Here is a 7,090-nt window from a genome sequence, read left to right as displayed (position 1 = left end):
AGGGCAGTGATTAAGCATATCTTATATATAGTTATACACTCATGCAATTAAAACTCATTTCAGACCATTATTGGTGAGCTCTGACACTTGAAGAGCATGAAAATATCCCCCGATTTATCCTGGTTCCAGACTGAAGGGATGCCCAATTTAGGATTTTTAATAGAATTTCTCATTACGTGTTTGTGACTTCATACAACCTCTGCTATATTCACATCAATTGATATCTATTTATCTGAATTTATTTTCAGAAGCACTTGCTCCCCTTTCTCTGCATGCCCCACCTGTGTTCAGATCAGCTTTTTTGGCTCAGAAATGTACAGTTTGGGTTCTATGCTTTCAGACTCAGCATGTTTCAAAACACTTAGTGACAATAGGCATCTTTTAAAGTTAATTACTGAAGAGAAAGTGAATGGAGTTTTTTTCATATTCCTGCAAATATGCCCCACGCCTCTATTTCAAATATTGTACTTGTTAGTCACTCAGGCCCTTATCCAACAACTTTTAATGTCAGTGGAAAGGATGATGCTGGCTGCAGGGACTGTTGGATTAGGTTTTACAGTGCAATAGCACTGACACCTGCAAGATTTTTTAAACTGCTTTCATTACCCCAAGCTGTGGGGCTGGCTGTGTCCCTAGCTCCTTGTATAAGAGGACGAACAGCGTAGGGGGACCCTCTGGCACTACAGTCCTCATTGCTATCCAGTTTCTCAGCTTCTCACTTAACAATAATTGAGAGCTTTGGTCCTCATAGCTCCAGTGGGGGCTGTTCCCAACTAGCAAAACTATATTAAATAAGCAGGCATGAGGCTGGACAATCTTTCAGGGCAGCTGACAGTGACTGGAAAACCTTTGTAAAGGCTCCTGCCACTCACTTCCCAAACACTCCTGTAAGTCAGTGATTAAGTGCTCAGACAGCAGATTAGGGAGGCTGTTGGGGACAGTTCTCCCTAGCCACTGCTGGCAGCACAGGCAGAGGTGTAAACAGGCGTAGGCATCAGCATGTGTCTCCCAAAGGGCTGCAAATGTGTGAAACAAGGCTCTTAAATCATCGTGTCAGTGCCTGAACATGCCAGAGATGTGGTTTTGTTCCAACACAGTCTGGTGAACAGTAAAATTAAGCCAGGTCTTGAGGCAGCTTTTGGAAAACACCACAGCCAGGTGCTGCCTCTGATGCCACCATACCTGCTGGAGCGGGGCTCTCCTTAGCAAACACTTGTCATCCTCTTTCTTTTTTTTTTCCTCCTTTTCCTCCTCCTTCTTCTCCTCCTGGCTGCCCACCCAGGGCATCCAACCTCCCAGCGTTCAGCCACAGCCCAGTTGCACATTCCCATCCCCAGAGCCAGCTGATATTGGCAGTACATCCCTGCTCCTTCTTGTTATTAAGCTGCTACTAATATAGAAAACGTTCCTAGAATTTAGCTGAAATCTTAACATTCTGCATTTAAAGAGGACTCGCTGTTCCACAAAGCAGCTAAAAGGCTGTGCAGAAGCCCTTTTACAGAGAGGTTGGTCTGGGCTGTGGGACCTCCTTGTGTGCAGTAAGCCATTCTTTGTGTTTGGGTACTGGTGTCTGGCTGGAGGGACTGGCTGGTCAGAGACCTCAGCAGGGAAACCCGTGAGAGATCATTTCTCATCACTGAGCAGCCTACAAGTGTGCTGGACATTTCTCGTCCTTCCTGCCCTCCTGCTCCTATGACAGATGCTGACACCTTTTCCTCCTGAGGTGTACTGCTTGAATACATCTCAGGATGTATTCGAGCTTCATTCATTCATCTTCTCATCAAAAGGGGGACAGGTTCACTTCTAATTAACACTCAAAATAATTTGCAATGCTCTGTTCAGGCAGGGTTTTAAAAGGCATGGTGGGAGGATTAGAAACAGAAATATATGGACACCCATTGCTTTCCAGTGTAGGTAAACTTTCAGTAGGGGGTGAAGCTGCTGGGAGGGGGATGCCAAACCTGCCAGTCCTGGAGTGTCTGTGATGTCTGCAGTGCTAAGCACACAGATGCCGAAAACAAGCCCCAGTCTCCTGAACTGGTTAAATATGTCAGCACAGTGGAGCTGGGCTGAAACACCTTTAACAGGCTGATTCTGGATACATTTCCACCCTTCTTAGTCCAAAATCTGTCTTTAGCTATGGTGAGCTAAGTAGTATGTGTCTGAAAAAACAAATCGTTTCCAAATGTTTCAGGGTTGTTCATAAACACTGTCCATATAAAGAAGCCTCTCATAAATGTCACTGAGACTTTACTACTAACCTCTGATATAATTCATTTACTGAAATGAAGGTCTGACTTGCAGCTGTAACTCTGTACCCTGAGCCACTGAAGATGTAAACAGTATTTAGATGGAGCTACATCTTTCTTGCATTTCTTGAGGTGCTCTCGCAGGGTTGTTTTCAGCTTTGGGTACTGGCATGAATCCCTTCAGATACTCAGTGTGCCCACTGCAATGGCTGTGTTCCTGCAGTCTTTCATCCTGCTACTGATTACATCTGGACAAGTTCCACTGGGCAGGAGAGCCCAGTAAGAGAAGGAATTAACTCTGCATGTTGAAGGCTCTGGCAGAAGGAGCTGAATCCCACTTACGCTGCATTTCTGTAATGGGGTCTCTGGTGGTACCACTAATGAAAATAACCACCCTACTTAATGCTTCAGTACATTCTCCCCTTTTCCACAGTAAATATCATTTGTATCATGACAATGTGGAGGGACCAGAGACCTTCAGGCTGCCCAAACTCCACTGGTTTTAGTCCTGTTCAGCCCTGGCTCCATGTGATGCAACTTGAGCCCATCCTGGATCTGGCTGCTCTTTGGCACTCCAGGGAACCTCCAGTCATCTGGGCAGTTACTCCTTACTTACACCCACATAAGTAGAAATGGGAATGCAGAAGATATGTTTACTTTTTTTTTTTTTTTTTTTTAAGCTGAGTAGGTAACAAAGCCAGAAACAGAGACAGCTTTGGTTATAGTGAAACGCTAGATTTTTCCAGACTTCCGACGCAGTTTTATCCCACAAGCCCTAACTTCTGGATTGTCACTGGACTTCCTGCTCCTCCACAGTAAGAGGTAATCTCAGTACATGCATGACAGGCAGGAATTCCCTTCAACCCAGGGCTGTGTGCTGGTGTTGGTTTCCCTGGGCTCCTGTCTGGGAGCACGGGCTCAAAGTGCTGGGCTAGGAGATGAACAGAGAACAGAGAATGGTAAGGACCATTTCAGCAGGTTCAGCAGTTATCTGCGCTGTGGCCCAAGTATATTGGATTGTACATTATTTGGAGAAAGACTAGAAAAATCTGCTAAGCTTTAAGTTCAAGACTAAGAGAATGAACCAGCATCTGGCACCTCAGCGCAAGCTCTACTCACATCGCCCAGGAGACCTTTGCACAACAAACCGTCCTGACAAGAGAGACTTGAGCTGGAGTTGCAAGCAGCAACCAAACTGAGGAAGGTCATTTGCATGAAAAGCTTTAAAAATGACTGATAACCTTTCCATTTACGTTGTCTCTTGCCTCTTTTGGAGTAAAAAGTTGAACGACCAGCTTGTGCAAGATGACAAGGTGCTGTAGCTCTTCCTGATTGCAGCAAACCCACTTGAAAATTCAGAGCTTCACCTTGAAGAATGCTCCAGACAACACTGGAAATATTTCCCCATGCTTGATAGAGGTGTGAGGTACTTCCTGGAAGTATGGTTTGTGCCAGAGGACAGCGAAGGGATGTGTAGCAGGCTGTGAGCCCCAACGGGATCAGTCCTAGTTGCAGCATGGTTATACTGGGTCTGATCGGGATGGAGTTAACTTCCTTATGTCAATCTACCACAGCAGTTAGTAACAGGCTTTGGAGTTACTGTGCACAGGGAGCAAATTAGGCCAATATCTTTCCCAATATGCAAAATACTCTGGGATGTAGAGAGCTCTTCTGAAAGTCTCTGCTTTTGTTGTCTTATCCTGGTGTTAAAAAAGCTGTAGCTGGCTGAAAGATTCACTTCTTTTTCTTGCCAACTTGCCAATTTCAATAATTTTGACACCCTGTGGTTTGTTTCTCAGAACCTTCAGATTATGTGATCTCCAGCAGGCCTCCTAGCACGAGTAGGGCTGCAGGAGAGGAGTGTGGCTCACTCAGCATGGCTTCTGCAATGGCAGTATACCAGGCTGGGAAATGCATCCAGGATCTGCTGTATTGCATATTAGCAAGAATGGAGGAGTGCTCCTTTCGCCCTGATTGTCAATCAAAATGGGATTTCTTTGAGCATGCTGTCTCCCTGAGCATGTCTTCAACTTTTGTCTCGCTTTCCCCTCCATCCCCCAAAGAGCTTTTGAAACCGCTGCCTAGATCCGGGCTGGCAGACGGGTAGAAATTTCAAGGAGAACAGGTTCTTCTATATTTTGTGAAAACTGGTAGCTTTGTAAAAGAAACCAAAATGAACAATATCCCACCCAAGGAAGCACAGAGAGACTCCAGGTCTTCTTTATGCAGTTTAATCTGTTAAGACATACTGCTAAAGCAGTCCGGCAGAGGTCCACCATTGCTACCAGCATCATTTCTGGTTCAGCTAACATGTCCAAAACTGTTAACATGGAATAGCAGGGGGTCAAAGACAGAGCATGGCTGGCCTATGGACCCTTGGGATGAGCTGGGCACCCCATGGAAGCAGATTGGAAACAGCAGGGAAGAACTGGGAGGATTTTGGAGCTGTCTGCAGATGTGGGAGAGAATTGGGTGCCCTGTAATGAAGAGTCATATGGACATGGAGCATGTCTGGAGTCACAGCAGTGGGGAGTGTAGTGACCATATGATGTGACTCCAGAGGAATTTGAGTTTCACTCTTGATCCTTGGAGATAACACTTTTCCAATAATCAGATAATAGTGAGTTTGCTTCGGCACTATAAGGAGAAAATAAAAAAAAAAATAAATTTCTTTTTTTGTTTACTTTGCCCCCTTTCATAGTAAAATGGATTTATTCCAACCAGTAGTGGGAATCAGTTCTTACTCATCCTAGGGGCTTCCACTGTTCCCTCTACTAACAATATTTTCATTTTAAAGATGCATTTCTAATGGCTTATCTGCTTTGCTGGCTGTTTTAAAAATCAAAGGCAATGATCATGATAATGCGAGGCAATGGCTTTTTCCGTTTCATTTTGTCCTACCCCCTTCTTTGGATCAACTACATTGATCTAGTTCTTGCCTGTCAGTGTGAAGGTGGCACTGACTTCTCTGCTGTGTAGATGCCATTTACTATATACCCCCAGCTTAACTGCCTTATGCTCTCTGTGTTTATTGCTGCTAATCCACCAAAGACCTTAAAATCCAATCGAATTTGCCCCTTGGCAATGTGAAAATCTCCTTCATCCAATTCATTTTCCAACACAGAATTTCCAGGAGATAAATCCAGGCTTATTTTATATTGTTTTTGTTTTTGCACTGCCTAGTTATGAGATGTTGCATGACAACAGCTTAAAACAGTGAGTAATTACGAGCATAGTGGAACACGCTTCTTTTGCCTTTTAGGAATGATTTCTGCCTTTTTCCAGGACAGAAGTACCTTTCAGTAAAACAATTCAAAAGAGATAAATATGCAGACAGTTAACAGAAGTCAAATATTTGAACTGCTTTCCCCCTTCATTGTGGATTGTAGTTTCAAGGAACCCGCGCTCTTTGCCAGACACCTTGAAAAGGAAAGTTGCACGTCCAAGTCATAGAATCATAGAACCATAGAATGGTTTGGGTTGGAAAGGACCTTAAGATCATCTACTTCCAACTCCCCCGCCATGGGCAAGGACACCTCACACTGAACCATGTTGCCCATGGCTCTGTCCAGCTGCCAGAGATGGAGCATTCACCACTTCTTTAGGCAACCTGTTCCAGTGCCTCACCACCCTCACAGTAAAGAACTTCTTCCTTATATCTAATCGGGACTTCCCCTTCTTTAGTTTAAACCCATAACCTGCTGCCTTATTGCTACAGTCCCTGATGAAGAGTCCCTCTCTGCCATCCAACCTAGCAGTAGAGTGAATGGGAAGATGTGTCATTGCCTGCCTTGTGTCCTCAGGGCAATGCCTGTAGGAAAAGCTGGATGTATTTCGAATCAGTGATGGTACTGCTCCATACCCTCATGCCTTCTTGGAAAATGCATTTTAGCCCCACCAGTCTGACTGGAACTGAAGGGAATAGTATCAAGAACTGCCTTTGTTTCCTCCAGCCAGGTAGGCTTCCCATCCCAGGCATCTCCATCCCTTCCTAGTTTGAGTTTCTCCATCCAGCTCTTCCTCTTTGACACTGTGTCCATCTTCCATGTTGGCATCACATTCCACCAGCAAAATACTGGGGTTTGTGCCACATTAAATCAGAGCACTCCTAAGCCTAAGTCTCTGAGGAGCTCTGCAGTGTACACTTGCCAGCCCCCTCCAGGCTCAGCAAGGTGTTGCCTGCTGTCCAGTTCCTTCTCACCTCATGATTCTTGTATTAGTTTGCATCATCTCCATTTTCAGTAATAATTTCTTTTTGGTGTCCCTGCCCATGGTGGGGGGGTTGGGACTAGATGATCTTAAGGTCTTTTCCAACCCTAACTATGCTATGATTCCATATTGTGCCATGTTGGATGGTTTAGCAGAGTCTAGGTAAATCTCATTTTTTTTGACCAGTGAAATCCTTTTCTCAAAAATAGATATTGGCTAAACTGGACACATCTGTTTAAGAAAGGTATGGACTTGTATTCTCTTTCTCTGTGTTTGTTCTCCCCTTAAAGTTTTGCCTTATGCTTTACATGCTACATAGCCCAGATAAAGGGGCCCACATTTGTGCATATTACTTACAGTTCTTTTATTAGAGACAGCCTGAGAAGTAGAACTATTTGTTAGAAATACTTGCTGCCAGATTTACCATTTCATTTGCCAACTCTTTCATTATTCTGTGATTCTTAAATATAGATCATCTGGTCTTTCGATTCAGGCACATTAAAACTCTTCAAATTTTATTCCATTTCAGGTCAGTGATTTTCATCCCCATATTCTTAGTCTAATTAGCAACCCTGTCTTTGCCCCTGTGCTCACTGCCCTTTCTTAATGCAAACTGAGATGAAGGATTAAGT

Source organism: Pezoporus wallicus, unplaced genomic scaffold (genome assembly GCF_028554395.1).
Source record: "Pezoporus wallicus isolate ANWC-B61680 ecotype Strahan unplaced genomic scaffold, APGP_CSIRO_Pwel_v1 contig_13368, whole genome shotgun sequence".
NCBI lineage: Eukaryota > Metazoa > Chordata > Aves > Psittaciformes > Psittacidae > Pezoporus > Pezoporus wallicus.
Note: the sequence above shows the minus strand (reverse complement) of the source record.